Below are 17,074 nucleotides of genomic sequence, written 5' to 3' on the forward strand. Positions count from 1 at the left end.
GTCAAAAGTTTTACTTGTGTTTTATGTTCAAAGGATTCGCTGGCAAAATAACCAGTCCACACTATGTTAAGCAAAACTTCAATAGTTTATTGAATTAACATAAGAACACATTATATTAATTAAGAATAGTATAACTAATGTAGGAAGAATAGTAAGGACAGAAGTTAATACATCACCGAACTGGAGAAGCACCTACATCCAGATCCATGCAGCGCTGGGAAGTCCCTGGAGCAGAAATCTGGAGCCCCAGCTGGGCAAAGGCCCAGGCCGTGTGCCCAGCCCACGGATCAGACTTCAGCTGGCTACTGGCTACACTTTTAGTACTAGACCGCAGGCTGACCGCAGTCAGCCTACCTGCAAATTTGCATCTCTGGTTATTGTCAGAAAAGCCTTGGTCTTAACTCTTAAGTCTTGGAGTGTTCTCTGAACCTCGGGGGCTGGCCAAAGGGTTCAAGAAGCCCCCAGACTCACTCCCTATCTTATGTAACGATTTACAACATGAGCTGGTGCCAACCCTGCTGGCCTGTAGAGCCTCAGCCATTCAGCATGCAGCCAGCTTTCAGGGCCCCTGCCCAGCTAGAGAGAGGCCTAGAGCCGCCTCCATAGGCGGAAGAACACTCCTTTACTAGCTTCCCCAACAACAAGCAAATTATAACCTTCCTAAAGAAGACAACTCCTCATTTTTATGCATTCCCTATAATATATGCAGAGTGCTAATCATATAATAGATAATAACTTAGGAAATTATTTCTTGATAATTTTATGTACTAATTACTTTAGCAAATATTTCTTGAGTAACTTTTCTATGATGTATCTGCTAGACATTGAATATACAGTGAAAATAATAGTTCCTTTTCTAGTCTCTTACTTAGGCAGTTTGCAATGGGGAAAACAAATACTAATAGCAATTTCAATAGAATAGTGGAAAAACAGATAAAATTTGCAATGGGAATATAAAGAAGGAAAGAGGGATGGAATTTCCAGGAAGAAGTCCCTGCATATACAAAATGTTAAGAAAGGAATGCAAAGATGTATATAGATAGCCTTGCACACTGAAATTCTTTTATCTGTCTTACTTTATTTGATTGGTTACTTGTTTATTGCCAGTTTCCCAAATGGAAATGGAAATTCTGTGAGAGAATAGACCATCTGCAGCTAGCTCTCCTGACTGTAGACTGACTGTATATTGCCTTGCATATAGTATCACTAAATAAATATTCTCTGCATAGTGAACACAGGAGGTGTACAGTGACTTGGTTACTAGTCCTTTATGTCTGTTCGGCAGAGGCTGTGGGTGGTGAAGCACAAGCAGTGAGGAGGAGGGAAAGTTCTAAGTGAGTTACACACAAAGATTTATAATCCATTCTGAGGCCAGAGAAGACCCACAGAAAGAGAGGGAGCCAGAGAAGTTACCACAATCACATACATCTTGAATGATCTCTCTGGCACTGGTATAGGAGTTAGTAGGAAGAGATAAGATATTGGAAAACCAGCTTGGAGGTTGTTGCATCTGGAATTCATTACCTAAACAAAATCAACAACTGTGGAATGGAAATAAGGGTGAGAATCTAGAAACATTGAAGCAATGGGAAGGTAGACACGGGGTCACTCTGGAGAACATTCGGGCAAACATACGGATTGTAACTTATACTCCTCGGGATGTCTCACGTAGAACTGGATGTTGTTGCAGCATCATATCCTGCAGGCAGGCTTTTTAGGCGATGTGGTTGTCCATGGGGAGCACAGTAGAAAGTTAAATGTGGTGTATCCTCATCAAGGAATATTAGCAGTGGGTGTAAGCAACAGATTAAATGTATACGAAGCATGACATGGGTGGATCATAAAAATATAGTACTTAGTTTAAAAAGTAAGGTGGAGAATGCAACATCTAAGAAAATTACATTTGCATAACAAATATGCATGCGTATAGAACAGCCCATTCCACAATAAACAAAACTAACAAAATGTACACTTAAGAACAAGAAAATCAATCTTATTTCAGAAAAAAATCTGTCATTATTTTTGTTATTGTAGCAAAGTTATAAATTTCCAGTAGTAGAATTAACAATATTATAATGTTTATCTTTCTTATTCAGCCTTTCATTTGTTCAAATCTACTCTTTTCTCAAACGTGAAAATTTAAAGGTAACAAAAATAAGAAGGCCTGTGAGGTGGTGTCTCGCGAGGTTATTTGTGCAAACATCTTGCAGCCCTGCTGGATTACCTGCACCATGATTGCTAATCATTCACTGTTATAAATTTGTCAAATGGCTAACCAGGGTGACTGATGGCTAGGTTACTTCCGATTCCTGCCTGATTCCTGCTCTCTTCAGAAAAGGGGAAGAAGAGGCACTGGAAAGACATAACTATGCCTCCTTTGTGTCTGGCCTCTGATGCTCTTGTAGGTCTTATTCCCAGAGTCCCCATCGAGCCCTTTCCTGTTGCTCACCATCAAAGACTTTCAGGCATTCCTGGCCAACCAGATAAATGCTGGCACTTTGACATTCAGAGCATTGCACTCTCATTCAATTTAAATAGCTGAGTAAAGAAAAATATGCTAATGAAAAGGCCAGGTCTTATTTTGACAGAGTTTTTAAACTACATTTATGCTGAGACCTTCTCCTCAGTTGTTAACACTTGCCGAAGTGAAGCTGCTGATGCAGATATGAGTTGCTCTCCTCCACTCCGTCATCATCCCGGAGAACAAAGAGGCGGTCACTCGGTTAAGTGGCTCCTGATGTGATTCTGCTCTGACAGCCTCTGTGAATTGATGGGCAGTTGTGTCACCACTTTGAAGGTGGACCCTTTTCATTCAGAGGCCCCGAATGCTAACTCATCCTCCTGATGGCCTTGAACTGGTTCATCCTTGGCGGGTGTGGCAGAGCAGGAATAACAGCTAGGGAGCTGCAGACTCCGGCCTCTTTGCAGCTGCTCAAGACTTCCTCAGCCAAGGGTTAATGAGCTCCCCCTCCTGAGCTATGCTCTGTTTTAATTCATTCTGAAGGGTTCATAGAAATGTGATTCCAAATGAATAACAGAACGTTCAAGTAATTTCACTGACCGTTTTCATTCATGTTTCTATTGTAAAATTATATTCTACTTTGTAAAGATGCTATCATTTTTAATTTTTTAGAAAAATTAGAACTCTTCACATATTAAATGCAAGTTTCCTGAGAGGCAAGACACAGTCAATGGGACAGCCAAGCTAGTGCCAGCCTTTCTAACATCATTCACGTTACTTAAAATCTTTTAATATCAGCTTGTATGTAGATGAGAATAATACTGTCCACCTCCTCATTAGTCAGATTTCTGCAGAAAACAGAGCCAACGGGATACACAGAGAGATGTATTTGTGAAATAAAATTCATATTTTATGGCAATACAAGAAAAATTTAAACATAAAAATCTTCTCTACACTTTGGCCCCCTCTCTTCCTGCATCGTGCATCATGCATCTGCATTATATGTCCACCAAACCTCCCCATCAGCAGAAACATCTGCTCAGCTGTAAAGAGCAACATTCTCCCAGCATCAACAAGACAACTCCTTAAACATAACACTCTTAGGACTTCCCTGGTGGTCCAGCAGGTAAGACTACACAGTCTCAATGCAGGGGGCCCGGGTTTGAACCCTGGTCGGGGAACTAGATCCCACATGCATGCCACAACTAAGGGTCCGCGTGCTGCAACTAAGACCTGGCACAGCCAAAATAAATGAATAATAAATAATAAATAAATAAATAAATAAAAATAAATATAAAAAAATAGAAACACTCCTTCTGGTCTTGTAAGGGGCCACGATGATGCTTAGATGTGGATTGTGTAAACTGTCAATAATACGTCATTTAATGTATAGCCCTCTGTCTCAAAAAAGTTGTATAACTGTGTTTTGACCTCTAATGAGCGACACAGTTCTCAGACCTTTCTGAGAGGCTATTCCTGGGTTATAATCCTCAAGTTGGCTCAAATAGAATTTTCCATCAACATACTTCTCTGGAGGTCCAGTGGTTAAGACTCCACGCTCCCAATGCAGGGGGTCCCGGTTCAATCCCTGTTCAGGGAACTAGATCCCACATGCTGCAACTAAAGATCCCGCACACCACACTGAGACCCAGCACAGCCAAATAAATAAATAAATATTTTTAAAAGGTTTATTGTGAAGGATTGGCTCAGAGGATTACAGAGGCTGAGAAGCCCCAGGGTCTGCCTTTGCAGGCTAGAGCCCCAGGAGAGCCAGTGGTGTAAGTCCAGTCGCAGTGCAAAGGCCTGAGGACTGGTGGGTGATAGAGAAAGTCCCAGTCTAGTCCAAAGACCCAAGAACAAGGAATGCTGATGTGCGAGGGCAGTAGAGCGTGGATGACCCAGCTCAAAGAGAGGTCAAATTCACTGGTCCTCTGCCTTTTTGCTCTATTACCTGCGTTAGCAAGGGGGGCGCTTTTGTCAGTCTCCCAACCCAAGTGCTAGCCTCTTCCAGAAACACCCTCACAGACACACCTAGAAAGGATATTTCACCCAGCTACCTGGGCACCCCTTCGTCTATTCAAGCTGACACAGAATTAACCATCACCACTTTGTAAAACTCGTGTATAGGTTAGTAGTCATAAGTAGAAGGTGTTTGGCCACTGTCGGTACTTAAAACTGGGAGATATGATGAGCATTATGTAGAGATAGTGCAGTAGAAATAAAGGACAGGGTTGTTAGAGCCTGTCACAGGTGGATTCCAATCTTAGCTCTTACATGAGGAGTTCAACTCTTCTGAAATCCATTTCCTTCTTTCTTAGTAGTGTGTGTGTGTGTGTGTGTGTGTGTGTGTGTGTGCGCGCTTTGTTAAAAAAGACTCATTCCTAGGTCATTATTAATACTTCGTTGGGAAAAAATAGGAAAGCCCAAGTAAAGATTCCCTGTGTATCGCTGTTCTAAACTGACTAGCTCATCATCTGACTGATTGACTTCTAAGGGTTGTTTGCAATTTTTACCAACTCTTCCAAAGGAAGAAAAGTCTGTCTTGTGCCTCTTTTCATTTCTGGCCTTGGAGACTGTCACAGGTCTTGTTCTAGTAGACACTGATCACAGATAATCAATAAATGTTTCAATTATATTCAACCACAAAACCATGCGCTCTGCACCGTCTTTCAGAGTTATCAAAATCTAACCTCTGCTCATGGCTGTGATGTTTTCAGCCTCCCATCCCCATTGCTTGCAGGGGGGAAGTGACAGTAATTGGAGATGTGTACTTACAAGCTATTTTCAAGACTCCTTGCAATTTTCCAAATATGGGCACCCATCCAGCCCAATTGGGATTAGGCTTACATCGTAGGATAATCATATATTCAGCAATTTTTGCTAGGTAATATGTCTGCTTCATGCAGCAGTTAAGACCAGCAGCAAATGATCTCTGAAATAGAATACAAACGAAGAAGGTGTGATTACCTCTGTCAGCATTGTGGTCAATAGCCAAGACAGGTACACATGCACTATTTTCGTGAATGAATTTAATCAAATTTGGGGATTTCAGATTTAGTCTTATTTCACAGTTGAAAATAAAATGTATATCATCTAGTTGATTCACATTAAATTATCATGAACTTTTTATTACAATATACACAAAAAGGGTCCTGTTTGTGCAGTGAAAGACGTGTGAGCGTTAGAGAAGACACGTATGTATGATGCTGCTGCGGACGAGTGCGTGTGGATGTACCAGAGGGAGGAAGTTGGGTTCAAGGGCACTCTGCACCGTCTGTGACCATCTTGATGCTTGCCTTTCTGCTGATGTCCTCATCTTATCAGTCCATGGCTCCTCTCTAGACCTCTCTCGAGGCGATTTCTTTTTTCTCCACTTCTTTGTCCCACTTTCTTCTATATACATATTCAGTCGAGCTGAACAAAGCCCGATTTTCCAGCAGAAGCCAGCAGGTGTTCATGCATTTGTGCCCCTGACCACAGTCAACTCCGTGAGGCCACAGGGGGTCTCTCCACAGTGCGTTGTGCGTTTACAGCCAGATCCAATTCCCCAAGTTTTTGAGGAAATTCACTCAATGACCTTGTGGAAGTTGGTGGTTATTTGGGACTTAAAATTGCTTATTTAAAATTTTTTTTATCGAAATATAGTTGATTTATTACAGTGTTGAAGTTGCTTATCAGTTCAGATAACTCTGCAGGCTCAAAAACCAGTTAAACCTCATCAAAAATCCACTTCCGCTATTCACCTCCTGGCTGGGAATACCGTCTCAGACCACTTAGTAGAGTTATCCACGGTAATTATAGGGTCGGTACGCTAAAGATAAGTTATTTTAAAGGACATTTTTTTCTTACATGTCTAACATATACGTTGGCCGAGAGTACACGTGTTAGGACATTTTAGAGCTTAGAGGGTACTTCCTGATCCTAGGGTTTATTGAAAAGAAAACTCCTCTGTTAATATCTGCTTCAACTGTGGCATGTGCATTTGTTTTCACTTTTATTTAAGGAAAACTGGTAGTAACTCTATGAAGGACAAACATTGCAGGATGAACAGATTGACAGATTTGATCTCTGACTCAGCATCAGCACTCAAGTCTCAGTTGTCCTGTTTATTAACAAGCGATCTGTCACTAGACAGTTTCAGAGATTGTATCTGTCATGATGATGATCTGTGGTATAGTTACCCCCAAATCTCACCACTGTGTGTCCATTGTGGAGGCTCCCACTGAAAGAAGGCATCAGTTGCTCTGTGGTACGTGCTCCTTTGTGGGCTGTCCTTGTCCTTGTAATAAACGGAATGCTGCTGACTGGAGAGTAGCAGCTGTAGCTACTGTGATTCCTGCCATCTCACACTCAGCATGGTTGTCACCTGCTGCTAAATAATCTCATGATCTGCTAAAGAATATTGAGGAATATTTTTTTCCATAAGAAAGTCAGAGCTCTGTAGGACCTTCCCTCTCCTCAGGGTGTTGGTGTTTAGGGAGGAATAAAGGGTGGCCGCAGAGAAAGAAGGGAAGCTCAGGTGAATGAGTAGAGATATTCGGCTGGACAAGCTTGCTACAAAGAAGGCAGTTGAAACTGTTGTCAGTTTCTACGTTCAATGATTTACATGCTTATGAAAGGAAAGTACAAGTAGGCAATAAAATGTGTCCATTAGAGCTCAGGTAGGACTCGCCTTTCCCATTACGTAGCTCAACATTGTTTGCTAGACCTGTGTTGTCTCCATCATACTCACTCATGTTTCTCCGGTGTCTGGTGGTCTGCATCTTAACGAAAATAAAACTCTTGCTCTACAGCCACTGGCAAAGCCTCTGGTTAAAGTAAGCTTGAAGGAAGAAGTAGAGATGCTCCCCAACTACACACACAGTTTACTGAGTATCTCAGCGCCCTGGATTTCTTTCTGATTCTCAAATAACAGGCTCATTTTTCCATACATCCCCCTTGGTGCTTGAAATAATATCTCCCAATCCTTGCAAAGCAGTGTCCTTCACACCGTTCCATCCCTCTGCTCTCTGAGAAGTTGCTGCCCCCTCAATACTTGTCCAATTGATCTGTCTAATATTCTTTGTTGCTTTTATTGTTACATATAATTAACTTACTTGTTTATTTCTTCTGTGCTAAACTATAATCCTGTAAGAACTGCTGTGTCCTGTGTCTCACACATGGCTTTACCACCAGAGCCTTCATACTTTGAACCAGGGTTTGGGTCACCCTACCTATTAGAGAACCACATATGATTGTTATATAGATGTTACTGAAAAATAGTCATTATGCCTGTAAAGGATGCATATTATTAGCACTTATTACAACTAAAATATGTTATAAATAAACTCAAATGTTAACCCCAAACACCAACATATCTCACAAAAAGTTAAAGGCAGACGTCTGGTCGAGATTTTGTGTGGTTTAAGTTTCATGAGGGTTGATGATCTATGGCATGATGATGTGTCTTAAGTTTATTGGCCAACATTTCCTGTGTCACAGGATAACATTTACCGAGGGCTCTTAGCTGCCTTTCTTAGGAAGATGAGCCCTAGGTTGGTAAGTGATTTCAGGAGAGTTGCAGTTGTTTGTATTTTTCTGCATGAAGTAGCCTGTAATCTCCTTCAGTGAATGATGAGATAATCCACATATCTGGAGCTAACAGCAACCCAATTACCATTGCTTATGTTGCTAGTCTTGTAAATTGGCTATAGGGATAATTGGTTTGCTCAAGACAGATCCTTGATACTATAAGTAGTCCAGTGTATAGATAACACAGTGCCCAAATCCTTGAGAAACCATAACAAGGACAATAGGAAAGAGGAGAAAATATATAAAGAGAGACCTCGCAAAATATTTTTAAAGATATTTGAATGGCAGAATCAGGCTATTTTTTTTCTTCTTCTAATTGCTCTGATAATGTTTAGTACAAACTTTCATGCTAGCAGTAACACAGTCTTATGACAGATACCTACAGATTTGGGGCTAAAATTAGATGACTTTCATCTCATTTTAAAATTTGTTTTTAGAAGTTTATTATAAATTAGAGGTACTCTTATACATTGCAGTAGTTATCTTACAAAATTTTGGAGACATTTCATTTTGAATGTAACTTATTCGGTGGTTTACAATTTACTTCAGTATCTGAGGACTTTCCACTGACTAGTCAAACAGTTTAATTCTATTATTTTTTTTAAATTTAAGCTAAAAACCTCTGTTTCAGTAAGCTATTCAACAAATGGAGGGAAAAAAACTTTATTTTTCAAGAAAAAATTGTCTTACACTCTTCAGTTCTTGGACTTATTGACCGCTCTTTGTTCACTATTGTCATCGTTTTTACAGTTGTGAAACTGAGCTAGTATCCGATAAGCAGTACCCTGTTGTAGCTTTAACATAATTTAGAATAACTTTTTCTGTATATCACTTCTTTCTTATAACTCTTCCCATATCTTTATACATTTTCACCCTCACTTTATTGTTTTTGCACAATATTAACAATATATAATATGTAATCTTGATTATCACTCATGTTTCCAATTATCTATTGTTATATAAAAACCTATCTCCAAATGTGGTGACATGTTTTGCCTGTGAGTTTGTACCTTGGGCAGGGCTCAGCAGGGTTGGCGTCTCTCTACACTGCTAGACTCTGCGGGGCTAGAGTGAAATGAAGCTTCCTTCACTCAAATGTCCGGCGGTTGCTGGTGGCTCCTGGCCAAGACCACAGCAGGGACTGTGGCCAAAGCACCAACCAGCACCCTTTCCATGTGGCTGTTTGTTTCCCTCACAACAACAACCTTAGACTGTGTTCTAAGGCAAGTAACTTATGTCCCTTAAGAACCAGGCAGATGCTGTTTTGCCTTTTATGACCCAGGCTCAGAAGTTATACAGTGAAGTTTCTACCCCACTCTATTTGTTAGAAATGAATCACTAAAGCCAATCCATCTTTAAGGGATGGGGAATTAGATTCCACCTTTATGATGGGAAGAGTGTGAAAGATTTGAAAATATGTTTCAAAATTCCCAAAGTATTTAAAGTTTCTATTTATGACAAAATGGGAAAAAGCAAAATAAATGAATAACCAGTCATGAAAAGTCTTTAATATAGTTTTATAGTTAGAAATACACTTAGTAATTGAGTTCTATTCCCTTATTTTAGATTTAAAGAAACTAAAATTCCTTAGATTCAGTAGACTTTCAAAGTATCACACAGCTAGTTAATCTGTGGCAGATCTAACAAATGGAATCAAGATATTCTAAGATAAACTGCTTCTACAGAAATGAATAAAAGAAAAAAAATAGCCCCAAAATACACCAGGCTCAGATACAGCAAGCATAGGGTAGTCAAACCATACAGTAAATTTCCTATAACTCCTTTATACAGAATAATTACTCTTTGGGGGAAAATAACAATGGTCACTTCTATTTTATTATTTTTTAAATCAAGGATGAATTGAATTTTCTTTTGTTTGCTTAGAATTAGAAGCATAGGTGTTTCTGTAGCTTTATTTAAATAGAGTCACTCTCATTGCCACAAAGAAACATCAATGACTATAAACACATTTTAAGAATCTACCTAGGTAAAAGGTGAGTGGGTAGAGTGAGTTAGACACAGTTCCCCTACTCTTTGAAATTAAATCAAAACTAGACGTATTAATGGGTACAGAGTTTCAGCTTGGGATGATGAAAAAGTTCCAGGGATGGATAATGGTGGTGATTGGACAACGGTGTAAATATACTTAACGCCACTGAATAGTACACTTAAAAATAGTTAAAAGGGTAAACTTTATGATATATACAATTTACCACAATACAAAAGACATGAAAACTAAACAAAGAAAAAAAATTAAATATATAGGTAGATAAAATCAGATGACAATATGGTATTAGATGAAGGCATGGCTAGCTGATTTATGAAGTACTAATTAAATAAAAATATTATAGGTTTATAAGATGTTGCAAAGTTAATACAGAGGCTTTCCATATACTCTTCATCCAATTTCTGCTAATGTTAACATGTACATAACCATGGTACGTTTGCCCACTCTAAGAGATTAACAGTAGTATATTACTGTTAGCTAAACTCAAGACTTCATCCAGATTTCAGACTTCTTCCGTGAATGTCCTTTTTTGGTTCCAGAACCCAAGCCTGGACATCACATTTCATTATACAAGTAGTTTGAAATATTTGTTTAGAGCCTGAGTTTCAGAGGACGTGTACATTTCTCTCACATGTGGACTTTTGATTACTTGTCATATATGCACAACATGGTTTTCCATTTATTCTCTTTCCATTGTTTCTATTCAAGTATATTTACTCACATTTAAGCAGGTATATAATTGTCTACTATTAATTCCACGAGTGCAGTTTTTGCTGTGCATCTCCAAAATTAAAGCAAAAAACATATATTGAAGTACCACGTGACTCATTCTCCAAGGTAGATGCTGTCAACGTAGGTGCTGAAAACCACCAGCCCCTACACCACAGTCCCAACTTCCCCCCACGTCCATTGGATTGATGGCTCTAATAATCTGCTGTGTGACCTTAGGGAAATAACTTAACCTCTTTTTAAGCATTTTAAATAGTGCTGATATCACTAAATTTTATATGAGTAACTGAAGGGTAAAAGATGTTAAAGGAATTTAACAGAGCTGTAAGTATTGAAAGCAGAAATCGAGTTGCAGCTGCTGGCATTCTGACTTTGGAGCACAAAATTGTGGAGGATACACAGATGAGCAGGAAATACAGTGTAAAGTCAAGTTAAGCTTTGCCTTAAATATTGTTAAAAATTTGTCCCACAAACAATCCATTTACTTATTTTTTTTCTTACTAGCAACACATCTCAAATTTTATCTTGTCTCACCTATGCAGAGAGCACTGTGTGCATTAACAGGAAAATGTTGTATTTAATAATCAAACTTTAACCATTGTATGGAGAAGTTAACACAAATTCCTGACCCATTTGAGGGTTCATAGTGAAGCTAGAATTCCTTCTGGTAATTTACATTCCAGAATTTGTTTATGGCATAGTATTTTTCCTCCTTTATACAAAGAACATTTACTGGACTGATTCCTCATAAATTTGTTATAAAAATTTGGAAAATAAAAAAGAAATTAAAAAGCATCTGTGGCCCCATTAAAATATAGAGACTTGCCCTTAACCTTGTGATGGATAATGCATAAATCTTTTTCTCTATTTCACTTTATTATTCTGGTATACATAAATATGACACATCTCTACTCATTCTGAAACATAGTAAAATATTTTATAATCATCTTCCCATTTAGTGATTTACATCACATATATATTTCCTTTGTTATAAATATTAAGTGTATTATTATAATCTATTATTTATTACTTGCTGTATGTTTTAATGTGTTAATATATTTTATATAATTATATGTATATTATATATTAATCCACAACCAATATGTTTGTGGCCCCCAAATTTCCCACCATGAGGATTTATTTATTCAATCTCCCACTGAAGATTTTTCACAATATAAGCAATACTATAATGGGTATTCAATATGAAAGAAAACTGTGCAAGACTGTGATATTTTTCAATAACAAATTATTGGAAATTTAATTTTTAGGTCAAAAGGCATACATACTTAAATGATATGGATCTGAATTTCTCCATTGAAATAGTTTACTCTGCCCACAAGAGGATACTGGATGACTCTTTCCAACACTCAATGGCGGTGTTCAAATGACAGCAACTAACCATTTTTTCTCTCCTTTCTTCATCTCCTGCACATGGAGAAGAGCTAATTCTCTCTGTGAATTACAGTGACAGGCCCCTGGGCCGCCTGCAAATTAACACTTTTCTTTAGAACGTTCCAATGTTATCCTGTGCTGAGACTATATGTGCATTGAAAATGGTCAAAAGCATCATAATATTCAGAATATAGAATAATAATTGTATATACTGCTTGGATCATGTAAAGATGATTGATATTATCATATAGCTTACTGCAAAAATGACTCTTTTGTTTTATTAATCTATGCGTTTGAGTTGCAGGACACCCAGGTCACTGTGTCTCCAACATGTTTTACAGAAGTTCATTACATACCTTGTTTATTCTAAGCAATCCCTCAGAGAATAGAAAACTCAACTCTGGTCACTTCAGTTTCTGGTCCTTTCACAATCTGAATGCAAAAATATTTATATACATATTGCAGTTGAGGTTCAGCTCAACTGATTTATTTGTGTTTCATCAAGTCAATTGGAATTATTAAATTTAAAAGTCATAGGAAAAAAGCTAAAGCTCAGCCCTCAACTTTTATTAATATACTTTAATATATTCAGAAAATTATATCAATATTTCAAGAACTCATATCTATTCCATGCTACAAGAAAGAATAATATAGAAAAAGTAATGACTGGTAAAAACAAACTTGTTTCTGAAACAGAAATTATATTTGATTAATTCTCTCCATTGTAAGTTTTCTGTCTTTATTTTATCCCTTTCTTTTTTCTATTTTCATTTTCTTTTTAACATCTGACTTTTGCTACAGGATAATGATTTAATTAAGTATTCCTTTAAATAAGGAGTAGCTGCTCTCCATCGTATGGTAAGCTCTTACTAGATAGTAAGTGAATTTATGAATATGAAATTATTTTCTTTAATTTTATGCCCTTCATGATACTCAGATTACAGACAGGGTTTAAATCAAGTGAGAATATGGAAAACGTTAATATAAAATAGAAGTAGAGAAATGAAACCTCAGATGATTCAGGAGAAGTGGCTCCCAAATTCCTCTATCTTATGGAATAAGATACTATTCCATAGTATCTTATTCTGTAGAATCACTGGGAATTTATTTCTTGACACTACAACAGCAACAACTTTCATGAAATTAATCAAAGAGGAGGGAAGTACCAAGAAAGCAATCATTACAGGCTAGAAAAAAAAGAAATATGTTTGGAAAACAGTAGAACTTGGGAATTTATTATCTAAGATTTGCCAATAGGTAGTCTTTAAAGAAAATAAAAACAACTTTATTTTTCATGTTCAGTAGAAAGAACAGGAATTTTACTGAAATGTCACTAACATTTAAATTAAATTTCTGGTAAATATTAAAATTAAACACCTGTCATTTAAAAAGTCATCATTAACTAGAACAAATAGCTTTTTAAACACAAGGGTCCTTCAGGTTTACAGAACAGTATATCTTTTAAAGATTCAAGGCCATATACTTGTAAAATAGGTTGAGAACGCAAAATTACTGCCTTAAATATAATCTTAGTATATAATGCTATCTTCTTTATATTTTGTCATAGAATGAACACTCATTGTACGGTTTGGATTTTAGTGAGTTTTACGTCAGTGAAGGAAATTTGTGGATGAAAAATCCTAGTGGCAGAAGCCACCTTTTTCTCCGAGTGCCACCCAATTCAAACAGTACAGCAGCACAATGAGAGGCTGTGTGCCTCTCCAACAGGGTGCACTCCCCGGGCACATGACCTATGCACAGGGTCCAGTGCTTGGTGCAATGTGCTCTTGTTGTTCTCTTAAAATGCTTAATTATTTGATCCCTGAACTTAGGTTTTGTATGTGAAGTCTGATGGGACAATCAAGCATATCCATGCATGAGCTAGGAGACATGTGCAGTGTGCATGGCCACCATCACCGAGAGTCTGTGATGCTCCATGGCCATGGGATTCTGGTGGTCCCAAGATTCCTGGGACCTCTGCAGGACTCCAAGGTGCAGGAGTCAAATGTGTGAGGTCTGTGACACAATACCTGAGGAAACCAACAATCCTGAGAGGGCATCCTTTGCACTCAAACCAGAATTTGCTTTAAACAGAAGAAAATGGCATTCCATGACACATCTGTACCCAAGAAACCCTTTCTCTGTTACTTCCCTGAATTAACCACCCACTTAACACTGAAAATTATGACGGAAGGAAGGAGAACAGCCCAGGGGTCCTTTTCCTTACTGACCAAGTATCGGAAGGCAGAAAGCTTTTGTTAGAAAGTGCACGTGTCAAGACCTGAAATAAAATCAGCAGAGTTCGATCCGTACAGGATTTCTTCTCTTCTGATAGGAATGAAATACCTTCGTACCTAGAAGCTATGAAATACGAATTGTGGAAGTTTAGCGATTATGCATCTGAGTTAAATGACCTTATATTTGCATTGAATGTTCTCACTGCATAATATAAAGATGAATGATACAATTCATGGTAACAATTTTTAATTATAACTTTTTACTTATAATGACCCTAGAGATAGCAAATGTTTAAAACTATTTCCAGTTGAGAAAGAAAGAGAAAACAGAGCAAAAAGGAAAAATGTTGATAGCTTTATATTTTAATACCTTTGAAATCACCTTATTTTTTGCTTTTGAACAAGAACCTCCTTTTTTTTATGTCGCACTGGACTTTGCAAATTATGTAGCCAGTTACCCTCAAAAAATACAAATTGTGGTATCTGAAATAATATATGCTGTTCACAATGATGTTTTTTGGAGAAGCATGCCTATAAAGAAGACCTTAAGTTGGAAAAGACCGTAATTACGAAGTATGAGAACAAAAATAAAAATTGGAGTTTTTATTATGGACAAAAAATGCCAAGAAATATAAGCAAAATCTGTAAAACTGTAAAGATTATGTAGCATAATATACAAGCAAATTTAAGAAATCTTAAGATATCATTCTTGGACGATGGAGAGATATAAAATGAGGACAAAATAAAGGTAAAGTAAAATAATCAGTGCAAGACTAAAATTTTAAATATCAATAATTTACTTTGTCTCTCCAGGCAGGTTGGGACTATCCACCCCCTTCTACAGCCATCGTGCTGCATTGCGTCTTCTGTGTCAAACTGTGAAGAGGACACCATGCAAGTTCATTATGACACACTGCCCTGACCTGATCTGCACCGGTCTGTGTGATACGCTGGTGCAGCTGAAAGGGAAGAGCTGGAGATTTACAATGTGAGTCGGGGATCCCTGGGAAAATAGTCCCAGTGAGCAAAACGTTTAGCAGTATGTTGGTGGTTCACTCTATCTGGAGGGAGAGATGGACAGAAGTACAGATCTCACGGTTTCATTGGCGACTGCTAACGGTTTGGGTGAATATTCAGGACTTGGGAGGAATGGGATTAGAAGATACGTGACAGGAATTCTAGGGAATAGCTATGTGGATGAACCTCTCAGAATGGCACAGACTGTGATGACCTTGTGTCCCATAGAAATGTGTACCAAAGGACATCCAAGTCTAAGTAGATTCTTAGTAATCAGGTGGAAAACAATGATGTTCTTTGTGGATGTCAGTCAGCCTCATTCCCCTTTCATCCTTCAAGAAAGTTTTGAACAAAGTGCCCATGGTGGCGGGCATGGCAGTTATGAGGGGTCAAAAACATGGACTTCCTCCCTCCAAGATGTTCAGCTCATGTTATCACTGAGTCTCAGATCCACCGGTGCCAGAGACCAGTACTGATTCCCTGAACCAGAACAACATGCATAGGAAATTCGTAGTAAGCCGAGTGCCACAGGGGTGGAAAGTGTCAGGTATGAATTTGTTGCATCTCTGCTCCAAACCCACCCTTTCTTGCCCTGAGGTGCAATACCAGAGCTGGATTTTGCATGCTTTTCTCTGTTGCCATCTTGCACAGTGTGAAACTTTATCAGTCATGGGAGCTGGAGGGACACTGGAGGAGGAGGGTCTTCCCACTCTGGCCCTGCCGTGCTTTCCCCAGCTTGCTCCCGTAGTGTACAGTGATGGGGGACATGCTGGACACCCAGTCGTGCTCGTTTGTAGTGAGTTTTAGGGGTAATTTTCTGGGCAGCTTCCAGTGAATTTCATGACGTCCCCAGATGGCTCCCCAGGTGTTAGAGGTGTCACAGAGAGTGGATGACTAGAGTGACTTGTTAACACCATCCTCATGGGCGGCTTCCCAGCGAGTTTTGCCATCATGCCAGAGGTCAGCTTCCCCCGAGTTCAGCTGGCACTGCTGCAAGTCTCCCAGGAGCTCGACTGGGTGGCTTCCCACTGAGTTACACTGAGCACAAGAGAGCGGATCCCTGCTTGCCAGCCCTGACCTGAGGCATCTCACTGATCTTCACCCGCCATGGGTGGGAGCTGCAGCGTTTCCCTCAAGGCGTGGGTCTCAGCCGTGCAGGAGTGAACCCTCTCCACGTGTGTTTATTTCTAGGGTGCTAGGCTTCAACACTAGAGCAGGGACTGCTCCCTATACTTTGCTATCTGTTGTCTTTAGAGGTGTTTGTGCTGCTTAGGATTTACTTTTATCCCTAAAAATGATTCTTTATATTAAAGCTTCCCTCGGGACTCCCGTGGTGGCCCAGTGGTTAAGAATCTGCCTGCCAATGCAGGGGACACAGATTCGAGCCCTGGTCCGGGAAGATCCCACATGCCGCGGAGCAGCTAAGCCCGTGTGCCACAACTACTGAGCCTGCACTCTAGAGCCCGTGAGCCACAGCTACTGAGCCCGTGTGCCACAACTACTGAAGCCCACGTGCCTAGAGCCCAGGCTTCACAACAAGAGAAGCCACCACAATGAGAAGCCCGTGCAATGCAACAAAGAGTAGCCCCGCTCACCAAAACTAGAGAAAGCCCATGGCAGCATTGAAGACCCAACACAGCCAAAAATAAATAAATAAAA

At 39.1% G+C, this 17,074-nt stretch overlaps 1 long non-coding RNA gene across 1 annotated transcript in view; it reads left to right on the forward strand.

Moving 5' to 3' along the window:
* LOC132597640 (uncharacterized) overlaps positions 1-17,074 on the forward strand; it is a 42,937-nt gene that overhangs the window by 11,812 nt on the left and 14,051 nt on the right. The window contains exon 2 of the long non-coding RNA XR_009564687.1: positions 15,212-15,386. This is a non-coding gene — a long non-coding RNA (uncharacterized lncRNA). The remainder of the gene's footprint in view (positions 1-15,211; positions 15,387-17,074) is intronic.

The sequence above is a fragment of the Globicephala melas genome, chromosome 8 (assembly GCF_963455315.2).
Source record: "Globicephala melas chromosome 8, mGloMel1.2, whole genome shotgun sequence".
Lineage (NCBI taxonomy): Eukaryota > Metazoa > Chordata > Mammalia > Artiodactyla > Delphinidae > Globicephala > Globicephala melas.